Genomic DNA, 12,861 nt, shown 5'->3' on the forward strand with positions numbered 1-12,861 from the left:
AAAACGATGACCAAAGAACCTATGAAGTGCAAACATTTCAGCACTCCAGTGACTGTACTTGATTTCACATATTCAGGGAGTAATGAAGGTGCACGCAGCCATATAGAGCACGGCTGCGCAGGTTCGAGACCTTGCCTTTTAATCAGTTCCTCATAGAAAATCTACTCCATATTTGGATATGTAAAGATAAAAGAAACGTAGCACAGGACGACTGAATGTATGGTGAGGGGATCAGAAAATTATGAGGAGATGGTGGTTCCAGCCTGCGCAGATGAGGGCTGTAACTACAAATCACAGGGAGTGAATTTTGTTCTGTTGTAGACGCAAACCTCCGGCCTGATCATGATCATAATGAGGACGATGACGGCTTAGGTGAAGTGGACCAGACAAAGAAAATGGAAAGAAGTGCCGAGGCTTCCGACTCCAATGCACACAAGCACCGCGACGCGTCCCAAATTCACCTTTTTCTAGCGAACACACACAATACACAAACTGCTACGCACTACACAAAACACTACAGAGAACAAGGTGGGACATATAGCCGCCCACCGTGGTGGCTCAGTGGTTAGGGCGCTCGTCTACTGAGCCAGAGTACCCCGGTTCGAACCCGTCCGCGGCGGCCTCATTTCGATGGAAGCGGAGCGCAAAAGGCTCCCGTGTGGTGTGCGATGTCAGTGCACGTTAAAGATCCCTAGGTGGTCGATATTATTACGGAGACCTCCACTACGGCACGTCTTTCTTCCTCTGTTCTCTCACACCCTCCTCTATCTCTTCCCTTACTGTGTGGCTCGGGTGTTCACCGAGATATGTGAGACAGAACTGCGTCATTTTTTTTCCTCGAAAGCCAAAACTAAATCAATACGTAGATATGTAACAGATAGATAAAAACACAACTATGGTGTAGATTGTACTGTGTGGAGTTCACTAGATTAAGATGAATTTAGGAAGCTACTGCCAAGTCCCCAACGAAATCCGTTAGCGGCATGCCGCGTTTCGTTGGAGGCGAAACGCTAAGGCGCCCGTGTGCTGTGCGATGTCAGTGCACGTTAAAGATCCCCAGGTGGTCGAAATTATTCCGGAGCCCTCCACTACGGCACCTCTTTCTTTCTTTCTTCTTTCACTCCCTCCTTTGTTCCTTCCCTTACGGCGCGGTTCAGGTGTCCGCCGATATATGCGACAGACACTGCGCCATTTGCTTTCCCCCAAAACCAATTAAAAAAAATACCGCGCCAGCGGCCCTATGAGCGTGAGCGCACTCTCTCCCGTCTCTGGAGTGTGCGGAAGCGTTTGTTGGATTTGTTGCAGCGTGTGATGTTCGCGACGGAAGACGCTGCAGATAATGTGAGAGGCCGACAACAACCCAGTGAAATACATGCGTTCTCGCTGCAGAAGCAAAGCTCGTCAGTTAGAAAAAGAGAAGGCACGAACTCTAAATTGCTTGTCTGTCCTCTGCGGACAAAGCGTCCGCGCCAACGATTCCTCTTGCTCGCTTCGCCCGTGACATCTCACTCTGCTGACGATCGCAGTGTGCTGAAGAGAGACATGATAAAGGTGTGGAGGTGGGACTGTATAGCTGTGCCTGTTCGGATACTATGCGATAGTGGCTGATAGATGTTCTTTTACTTCCTGAACTTGTGCTGCCATCTCGTGCGTGCGGGATTGGAGAAAAAAAGTCACCCCTCCACTGTGCTTTCAAAGCGCCTGCAGATGCATGCACACATGTAGGTACATACACACGAGTGCTCCTGTTATAACAGAATTGTCAGGCATTTTTCAACTCAGGAAGAACTCAGAACTGGACCAGCCACTGGCTGACCAATCCGGTCTCAAGAGGATGAAATCTTCTTGTGAGACTCAATCGAACATCAAATGGAATGAAAAAATTGCGCTCAGGACGAACAAACCTCTCCATTCAGTCTACTCACTCTGAAATTAAGCTGAGGAGTGAAAGAAATAGCAAACGCCTCGGTAGAGCGCGCAAGGTTGCTGCCTGGGAGATGACCACCGTGTTGTTTAAATAGTAAAATACGCTAATGAATTTCTTGCGATGAATTCGTAAACATCGTTGTCAGGCCTCGCCAACCGATTTGACGGCATCTTTCAGGTATAGTTCAGTCCACCCCTCCTAGTATAATACGCACCAATCTCATGGACTGCTTGAGGTCGCAAACTCCTTTCACCGATTTACTAGTGCCCGCCAAGCGTATTATTTAGGCGCCAAGTTTCCGTGTTGTCAGCCCGTCCTTACCGTGTTACATTATTAAATACCTCTGAAAAATATGGCTGCTGCAAAGCAAACATAGTTTCATCGGAAATGCGTGCTGTGAAATGTTCCATACTTGTAAATAAAAATTACGGGTTCGTCAAACGTTTAGGGAAGTGTCACAAGATAGAGCAGATTTTGTGATTAGAGAGTAATTAATTATTTAGAGAGTTATTTAAGAAATGTTCGAACTTTTCTTCACGAAGTTTCTGTGGAACCTGTACAGCTTTCTTTGGTATTCGTATGGCTGCGTTGAGGTGGCTGCGTTGAGGTGGATGGCCATGAGCAATTATTCCCTAAGCACGAAATCTACTCCAGCTTTGTGGGATTCCCATAAACATCTGACCAGCACTGTTGCCACTTCGAATTACTGGCCAGTTCGCTCTCGCCCTACCGTATGGTAGCCGTCCCAGTTAACTCAGTTAGTAGAGCGACTGCTCCGGTGTAGCGGTGGTCCCGGGATCGAACCGTGGACTCGAATTTTTCTTTGGCTATGAAGTTTCTGTGGAAGCTGTATAGCTGTCCTTGGTTGCCATATGGCTTTGCTTGTGTGGATGCCAATGAGTAATTACTACCTAATAACACAAATTAAGGGTAATCGTTGAAAAATATAAGCACATTTCAAAATTTTGCCTTTTTGAGATTAAAAAGTTCCTCCTTCGCGATCATGCTGGTTGCATTGCAGGTCAACGTAAAGTGTTGAATGAGTTTATTACTTGGCTTAATATACCTACTATCGGTTAATTACCTTTTAATGTATAAAGTTAGGCGTTTGGTCGCAATTAGCGAACGGTAACGGCTCACACATTATGAACAGTTATATGTGGAGAAATGTAATTTCCCTTTGCGCTACGAAGGTAGGAATTTTGGCATGAGAGAGGCGCGTCGCCACTGCGGAGCAACGGTTAAAAGCGGCGTCGGGCGGTACTGCCCTTTAAAAGATTTAGGGGGGGGGGGGGGCAGATAATTTGCATGCACGACAAAGGGACCGCACATGATAGCAACAGGAGACTGGAGGAGAGTATAGTGGGGCAGGAAACAAACACCAGTTAATGATATCAAAATTAAAATAAAGTAGAAGTACATGGAGAGGGCAGGCTGGGTAATACAGAGACCAAGTAACCGATGGCCCCTTTGGGTAACAGAGGGAATTATAAGGAGCCGAGGAAAAGTGAGGGTACAGCAGAGGGCGACAGAGAGTAAGGTGGACATATGAGATCAGTAAGCCCGCGAGGACAGGATGGGCCCCAGCTGGCGCCCGAAAGCGGTAATTAGAGAACTTAGAGATCGATGCGAGAGCCACCTACCCAGCGCAGGACGTAGCTGGGCTTATACAGGTGGAGAATATATGACAGAAACGCTGATTTCAGGCGTTTTTTTTATTATTTACTTGCGCCGAAAGCTTTTCCGAATGGCCTTGATTGCAGACAGTGGTCTTAGAAACTGAGTTATATTCAAGCTGATATGTTAAGCGGCAAGAATAAAGATTTCCTGTGAAATTCCACCAAGCCGGCACATTTCGCGATCCCGCTACACTGCCGATGATTCGAAGCAAGCATAGACGCTCAAAAGTAACGGGACTCGATGGAATAGTAATAGAATGCTTCCGCCCTTCTTCAGGGGACTCTTTTCACTTTTTATCTGCTCATGTTTGGAGATTCTTGAACACTGCGTGTTACGCAGAAAAGCCGCAGGTTTAGAAAAAAAAGAGTAACACAACAAGCTACTTGTTCAAACGATATACGCTAAACTGCCGCTAAGAGCACTAGGCCCCAACGGTAACTTGGAGAAGGACATGACATGACGTAAAAGTCGAACTAGTGGCGTATCGTTAGAAACCGGCGCACGAACGATGGCTCACGATCGGTGCGTCTTTCATTGCAGGATTTATCGACAGTGATTTCGGCAATGGAGGCAATTGAGCAGTTCCGTCTTTTTGTACATGTGCTTATGCTAGCTTTGTTGAATTCGGACGATTTTCAAAACTCGCGCTAAATTAGATCTGCATAAAGAAGGTGTTTGTCTCAGTATTCAGAACTAGCTAAACACTCACTCGTCACGCAGTCAAGCAGCAACATAAAAAATAGGGTACGAAATAAAGTCGGCCTAACCATGACTCCTAAAGAAACAGATTTTACACTAATACAAAAATAAAGTAGAGGAAAACAAATGATATGCGCAAAATATGCAATTATTAGCACTTCACACACGATAATACAACACATCATATCTACTTATACATCTGAATTCGCAGCTAGACATGATATTCTTTCACCATTCCAACACGGTTTTTTCAAAGGCCTGTCAACTACCGCACAACTAATCTCCTTGAATCACTGTATTTCTTCAGTTTTGAAAACGCTGGAGAAATAGACGTAATTTTTCTTGATTTCAGCAAGGAATTCGAGTAGGTTTCACATTCCGGTTTACTGTTGAAACTGAACCACATTGGCAATCGTCACACTTGAGAGAAAGAAGAAACCTTTAATGAAAAAGCAGACATCATCGTACTAGCTCGTGTGAACAGTTCGTCGATCTAGAGAGCAGTCATTTCGATTTAATCCCAATCAATTCCGATATCACACCGGAAAGTGTCCTTGAAGCTTTGTTTTTTTTAATATATATCAATGGTCTAATTACCAGCATCGATGAAAATGTCAGCATGTACTTATTCACGATGACTCCGTGCGCTTCAAGGCTATTCAATCTACCAAAGATCAAGATTCAGAAACGCTAGCCTTGACACCCGTTCAAACTGGTGTTCAAACTAAATCATGATAAAACTGTTTTTCTGCGCATTACAAATAGAACCTACCCGCTTCCCTATCGCTAAGACTCCACGATATCTAAAGCATTCATTTTCGTCTACCTGGGAGTAACGATCACTAATCGCTTCAGTTAGTCCACCCACATTGATATAATTTCTGCTTCGGCCCGTTCACAAGCTAGCTTTACTAAGACACAGATTTAAGTCGCTTCCTCTCGTCGTTAAATTGACGGCTTATAACACACTAATCACATTTCGTCTGGAATAGGCATGCGAAGTCTGGGATCCTTTGATATTGAGAAACTTGAGCAAATACAAAGACTTGCTCGTTTTATATACAATAGCTACCGGCAATTTGATTCTTTTCCTGAACTAATGATACAGAATAGCATCAAGGCCTGAGTATCCCGCAGGAAGCAAACCAGAATAAAAGAATCCCCAGGAATCGCCATCCGCATAAGCGAACTCCTATGCTTGCTCGTACTAAGAGCTTCAAATATTCGTTTTTACAGAAAACTGTTACCGAATGGAACGGTCTGCCCGGTTTTGTTGTTGGAACTGAGAATGTGCTTCAGACGACTGAATAGTTTCAAGAGACGTGAGTTTGTTCATGCGTTCTGCTGTGCTTGCTTTATTCCTGTTCTTCAGTGCAGCAGAAAAAATATTTTTAATAGCGCATGTAACCCAGACCTTTTGTATGTACGCCACGTTTGTTGCTTGGATCACATTTTGGCCTAGAGTGTTTGATAAATAAAATAAATAAACAAATCGAGACGCGTATTTGCTACAAATAGATAGGCAGAATAAGTAGTAACACGCGGTTACTCCCGCGCAAATAAAGCTGCGCTCCGAGCTGCCTCAATTTTGTGAATGCGAAGCGCATACAAATTGCGACGAACACACGTATATGCAAGGCTCAGGATTTCTCGGTAAGCGCACCCTAGGGTAAGCGTACCCTATTGCATTCAAGCTCATACAAGATGAACGGAACTATTTGGGTCCTAATTCGAAGGTGCCATATGGGTTAAATGAAACGCGGGCAGGATAACTGAAACATGGACAAAAAAACACGAAAATATTAGGTGTTGCAGGGGGAATACAGGTTGGGTTTACCAACACTTCCACGCAACGGTTTCCGCGCCATCAAAGTGACAATCAAGTGCACTTGTAGTCATTCTCTTTCCGCTAAATATTCTCTGTTTTGTTATTTAACTTATCACTGCCTTCTTCGCGTTTCATTTGACGCTGACTGTGCAAGCAGAATAAATGCATTATTGTTTATATAAGCTCTCGTCTCTCCCATACACAAGCCACACGGCGTGCTAACGACAGGAGGAGAATGCCCTCGTTAGAAGGGTGCTGACAAACTCTATTACGAAGACGAACGTCACTGAGACAGCAAGAGAAAGAAAAGAAGCCAGCAGTGGAGGGTTGCTTACTGCAGACCAAGCGTTACCGCTGACGACATGACCACAAGGGGAAGGGCAAGCAAGGAGGAGGAGGAAAGCGAGCGAAGGAAAAAGAGCGTCGTTCCGATCTTCTGGGGACGCTCTATAGAAGCAGCAAGCGCGGGAATATTACGTAACTACTTGCGGCTTCGCCGCCTTGCTGACACGCTTCACGCTCTCGCGGTTGTAGACACAGCGGGCTCAATTATCGTTCGGGCTTGCGCAACGCGAGGTTGTGTCCTACTAATGGGGCAGGCTGTCGTAATCGACAGCACAATGGAGGCTCTACGAGTGTAGTTTATTTCTTACAGCTCACCGCTGAGGAAAAGGAGCATTCTCTCACTTTGTCACGAAAAACATGGTTAGAATGAGAAAAATGAACCAACAACAAAAGACTGAAAACAAGTATTTGCGACTTTTTTTTTTATTCCCGCGGGGTGAAGTGACAACGAGTGGAGATTCAATCTTAGAAAGTGTACTTTTGCATGCTCCCCGTTCACCATGTGACCACAAACAGGACATCCCAGGGAGCTCTCACACATAGGGCAACATATTTCTTGCAGCTCAAGACATCTCTCGACATTTGTCACATCTGTCATTAGGCAAGTGGCCACGAGACGCTGCGTGGCATTTTCCCCCTAGGAGGATATACGTCCTAGGTTCCCCCTTTTCCCAACCGCTCTGCCCCGGCTTCCACTCTCAGGCGAAGACAATATCAGGTAACTGAATTCGAACCGGAGGCGATAATTAGGACCGTGATGCAGAATATACTTCCCTTTAACCCCGAAGCCGTCTACTCAGTCCGGGCTAAAGTGGCTATTTGTGTTTCTTTCGGCCGTGAGTTCTTTGACGTTAACATTGTCTTAAATTATTTTGCTACCCCCCCCCCCCCCGGGGGGGCGGGGAGGGGGGGGGGATGAGCGTATGAAATTTTTTTCCGTAAAGAAGGTCATTTCACAAAACTGCATGCTGGAACTCTGCGGCAAAGCTTTTACGTTCTCACTGCATAGATAAGAGTGGAGATTACCGCCCTGGCTATAAAATTTACCCTGAATAAGTGTAAGGAGCATCACTGCCTTTCTAACTGTTCACATTGTAAGTGACCGGGCGGCCGACCCACGACAACGACGGTAGCGCGAGGTACGAACAGCGAGCTAGGAGTTCGAGAGCAAAAAAAAAAAAAAAAAATTGTGGGGACGCTTAAGTAGCTGCAAGAGTGGATTGGGGTAGCATTAAATTTGGTATTTGTCGCTGCTTTTTTTGCAGCACCTGTGTGTGTTCGCGTGTAGTTTCTCTGCAACTGTCGGTCCATTAACAGCCATATTCGTCACATTACATCAATACTAGCTGTCGTAGCAGATACCAGCTACTCAGACACTCGCTAGCCGTTACGTGGTGTGAAATTGTGAAGATATATGTGAAATACGGCTTGAATAGAAATAAAAAAGTCGGTTAATGAGAAAAATAAAGAAACACAACACGTACATGCGGCACGCATACGCTGTGCAGAATATAATTCACATAATTCCTGTTCGAGCTAATCGAATCGTGCGCATCAGTGCCAAAGCCCAGCAGATGTGCGGAGGATCGTTCTAAAATGCAATTGGTAATCATCAACATACTCTTGCGCAGTTCCATACGTATCCTCATACCAATGCAAAACGTTTCTTTCTGATCTTTTCTAGTTGAGGTAGACAAGAATTGGCGATGCAAACACAAGGCACGACTTTGCCACAAAGGCAAAAAGAAGAGACGCGCTGACACTCGAGTCGAGAAGGCGTCGCACTTGAGTAAAGTTGATCCAATCCGATTTGCTTCTCAAAGCTACGCACTGATGAAAAAGTGTCTGACTGTCATACCAACTCGCTCGCCACGGGCTCCCGTTTCTGGGCTGTTCTCCAAAGGCAGTTCGCGAAGTGGTAGGTGGTATCTGAAGGGGCCTGCCTCGCGAGAATTATTGGAGTCTGAGACGACGGATTCCTCCGCTGAACGCGCACGCGGCAACCAAATTTACCTTTTCAATCATACGCAGCCCGCTTATTCTAAGGAGACGACATTCACCAAAAGTCGTATTGCAGAACACTAAATCGTTAATATCCTGGAAAGAAAAGTGTTTTTAAAAAATACGATTTATTGAATGAAAGTCAGTGGGAGGAATAAGAGGATCGATGCATGTTTTTTTTTTTTCATAATGCGATTTCTGTCCTTTTTTCTTTCGTCCCTTTCACAGACGGGGGCAAGTACACACTGCTTCCCGCCCGTTACATGTTGGTAACAAGCTCTTGTGAAGCACTTTGTCCATCAAACGACGTTTTTGCCATCTAATGCCATCTCTGTTAAACTTGAAAAAAAATGGCAGTTGTAATATCTCGTGCGAAAAAACGATTTACACATCCAGTTCTTGCGCTTTTTCACATCAATTCGACCAGTTGGGATTCTTTAACGGGCAGTGATCATCGCACAGCATAGGTGCAATTTTGCATTCCGCTTCCATAGGTGCACGGTCGTCAAGAGCTAGAGCTCAACAGCCACAGCAACGGCTTTTAAATATTAGGGTGCCTTACACGGCTGATTGGGAAGGCTCTAAATGACCCCTGGGGAGAACGTGCATTTTCAATTAACCTTCCAGCAGCAGCTTTGCACTGCACAATCCTGATTCATATACCGCTAGGACGGCGGGGACCACATCATCGTTCACTGCTCGACTTCGTTAGATCAGCGAACCTTTTTTTCATTTATTTAAGCATCCTCGTTACCCATCACTACATACCCTTTTATGTGCTGAGGCAATAAACATCGCTTTAAGAAACCTTCATGATGAACAAACTACCGTTAAGCTATGGAATGTTCGCGTGCTGTGAAACTTTCTTTGTTCTTTTGGAATTTATTAAGCACGGCTAGTGTCAAAGCCCTAAAGGCAAGCCCAAACGAAAAAAAAAATGTCAGCGTGGGGCGCATTATTATTAAAAATTCCAGGTGAGTGCTTTAGTCTGCTTATATGCCGTAATGCGAAAACATTTCTCTTACTGCTGCGATTATATTGCTGCGTGTTCATTTCGTTCTGCCTTCGTCGTTTCTAAGTTGCATTTTCGCTCTAACTTCGGTTCTGCTACATCCGAAGACATGGGTCCCGTTGCTAGAGCGCCTAGTAAGCACTCCAAAATGCTAAATATGAATGAATTCTCAAAATTTATTCAGTAACTGATCCAGTAATTAAGTAATTCTACAATTCCATTAAATTACCCATGAATGCGTAAAGTAATTCACTAACTGAGCTGGTTAACCAAGATGGTCAATTAATTACCTAGTTTAATAATCACTTTATTTAGATAATTACATGTAATTTAACTCAAATGTTTATTTATTCAGTTAATTATTCCAATAATTCATCAATTGGATTAAATTATTGCTTCATTCGATGAGTAATTGTCTAATTATGGTAAATAATTACGTCTGGTTATTAGTTGCTTGTTTATAGTCATATTGGTGACTTATTTATTCATTTATGCTAATTACATAATTATTAATTCAACTATTCTATTGCCCCTATAATGGATGATTCACAATTCGTGAGGACACGCTCTGCCGATACCGCTCTAATGACAGCTCCTGTGCGCGCCACTGATGAGACAAGAAATGCTTTCGCGTTAACAACCATGATGGGAAAAGTCAAATGCCTCTGTGCATAGTTCCGCTTCCGAATGTGTATTCTACGCCTTGCAGAGCTACGGCGTGAGCAGGAATCCGTAATGTATCGTTTAATCGACAGCCAATGTGATTATATTTTCGGCTGCAGCAATAAGCTTGGGCAAGCGCAGCAGACTTCGTTCGCAGCACTGAGGTTGTCAGCGTTAATACAGTAAGCATTAGCGAGATTTTTGAAGGAGTGAAAGAATGCATATTGTTTCCATGAGGGCCATATAAGGAAAGAAAGAAAAAATTGAATAACGCATAAACAAACATAGGAACAGCAACCAAAATGGCAACCACACAAGCAGGAATACATCCGAGAAAAGAGCAATCAAAATACAATCTTTATTTCCTCCCACTATTTGTTTATCTCTTTTGAAAATTGCTGCCAATTTCTGTGATATTCGCGAATTGCAGCAGAATAGTCACATGCAACATCCAAGCCGGGATCTTTTAACCTGTGCCCATTACTACAAGCGTTTGCAATTTCTTTACTGCTATTAAATTTGTCGATAAAATGCAGCGTATTATCAAATGAGTGACGTCCCACGCGATGAGCACGCTGAATGAAACCAGCCTTTTCAGACGTTTCCCAACATTATGATTTATCAGTATTTTTGATATCGCCGAGCAGCAAATTACACCACCTCGAATGGTTTTGCAGATTGCCACTCCTTTTCTCTAATCTGAAAAGACAGCTACTGCCGCTGCTTGAAGGCTCCTCAGAAGATGCAGCCCTTGATTACGTTCGACAACTCTTTTGTTCAATTGATCTATATCAGTTTTAAGGCCTGCATGAATGAGCAGGACCTTAATCACAACCTCGTGCATACTGGTGTTAGGCCTGATGTAGCTGAACGGCATAAAAAACAGAATTTAGCTTCTTTTCCTACGTCTTCGTCACAGGCCCAGGACTACCTTAAACGTCTCTGAGCAGAAGCAGGCGAAAAAGGAGCAGCAAGTGCGAACGCGTTCACTTCAAATTAATCAGCAGATTGGGGGCCAACGATATCATCAGAAGGCAAACGTTATAGCTCAGTTCACAATGAGTTTTTAAATAGCTAATAACTAACCTGTGAAAACGATGATGGTTGGTGCGGATGCGTAGAAGTGGTGCCCTGGCCCGACGCGTCAGCAGAAAAACCGTGATTATGGAAGAGCTGGTCAGCTGGCGTCCTCGCCAGTTGCATGACGACGAACGTGGCCGAATCCAGAATTAGCGGTGGATCGGGAGATGTGTGGCTCGTTGAAAGGCTGCGGTTCTTCAGGATCGCTGGAGTGCTGAATTGGGTGCCGGTGTAACACTCCCACGTGGAGGACATCAGGTAAAGACAGCGGGATAGGCAGTAGCTGGCGCAGCTACAGCAGCACGAGCACCTGTGAAGACATTGGTAGTTGGCGCGGATGCACGGAAATGGGGCCGTGGCTCCGAACTAATGGTGGGCATCCCATGCTGGGGAATGCTCTTCCAAGATTACTGAGATCATACCTTCCGCAAGACGCTGTGGCCTGGGAACTTTTGACCGACCCTTTACGTACATGATTCCAGAGCGCACCGAAAATACTATGACAATAGGTTCAAACGTATGTGAAATGTAAACAATGTTTCTAATGCATCGCTTTATTATAAGTACTTAATAGATTATTTATTTTTCGCTTTCATTGTTTCGTATAAATATAAGTGTACATATGTTCTTCCCTGCTGCCATTCTACTGGGGCTGAGGGCCTTCTATCTGCTCTCTCTAGATTTTGCCAGAACTTGCACCATTTTTTTTCTAAATGTAAATAAATACAAATACAATTGCATACCTTTAATAAAATTCTTTAAAATCAGTGCTGAACTCTGACCCTTGCCGTGTTTTTCACAGCGACAGCTGTTAAAGGCCAGTTTCCGGTTCTGCGGCATCGGCGTGGTTTTCTGCATACCATGACACACTGGTCAGCATGCAGTGCCGTCCGCAACAAACCATGCCGATTTGTCGCATAGAGCGACGTAACGCATGAAGTCATTGCTACACGCCATGGCAATGCACAACGGTAGCTGCTTGGATTACAGTGACACCATGAGTTGCAGCATAGAAGCATCGCGCGAACTCCACCGGAAAAGGTGAAAAATGATATTGAATAAATGATATTATATTCACCCTGGAAGACAACTGTCGCGGAATCTGGCGTAACACGTTGGTAACTGTCCTTTGAGTTGTTTTCCTCAAAGTTAGGCGAATTAGCACCCTAGTAATACAAAAAATTGAGCGCAATTTTCAATTAGCGAATGCTGCACCCAAGAAGGTAGGCGTCCCGGACTTACTAGGAATGCATCCCAGAACTATCATTCATGTCGCCATTGTCAACGTCACCGCATTATTTCGGGGTATACATCTCGCAGTACAAATATTACTAAGTAAACTGCTACACCCTGAGACGAGGCGAGGATGTTGAAGTTACTTAGCGCTGTAAAAAACTATCGAATAACGCAAGGCGTCACTTCATTTCTAGAAAGCTTGCTCGAGGGAACCCCTTGCTGCAAATGCTCCGTTTTCTCACTTTTTATTGTGCTCTTATTTCGCAGAAAGGTGGGTCGAAAATGTAATTATGCAAAAGTGCCCGATGGATACTTTCTGACGTCTTAATACGACCACTCTGGCTCTCGTTGTTGATATTCGCGAAAGTATGTTTTTCTCCAGCTGATAGA

The 12,861-nt window shown here is 44.4% G+C and overlaps 1 protein-coding gene across 3 annotated transcripts in view; it reads right to left on the minus strand.

Moving 5' to 3' along the window:
* The window catches only part of LOC144110188 (uncharacterized), an 86,761-nt gene that overhangs the window by 54,393 nt on the left and 19,507 nt on the right, over nucleotides 1-12,861 (minus strand). For 2 of the 3 annotated variants that reach the window (XR_013309762.1, XM_077643023.1), the window contains exon 2: nucleotides 11,242-11,545. The gene's annotated coding sequence lies outside the window, so the exon portion shown is untranslated. Of the gene's footprint in view, nucleotides 1-11,237; nucleotides 11,546-12,861 lie in introns of all 3 variants that reach the window. The other variant, XR_013309761.1, reaches the window with a different exon arrangement.

Source organism: Amblyomma americanum, chromosome 11, assembly GCF_052857255.1.
Source record: "Amblyomma americanum isolate KBUSLIRL-KWMA chromosome 11, ASM5285725v1, whole genome shotgun sequence".
NCBI classification, from domain to species: domain Eukaryota; kingdom Metazoa; phylum Arthropoda; class Arachnida; order Ixodida; family Ixodidae; genus Amblyomma; species Amblyomma americanum.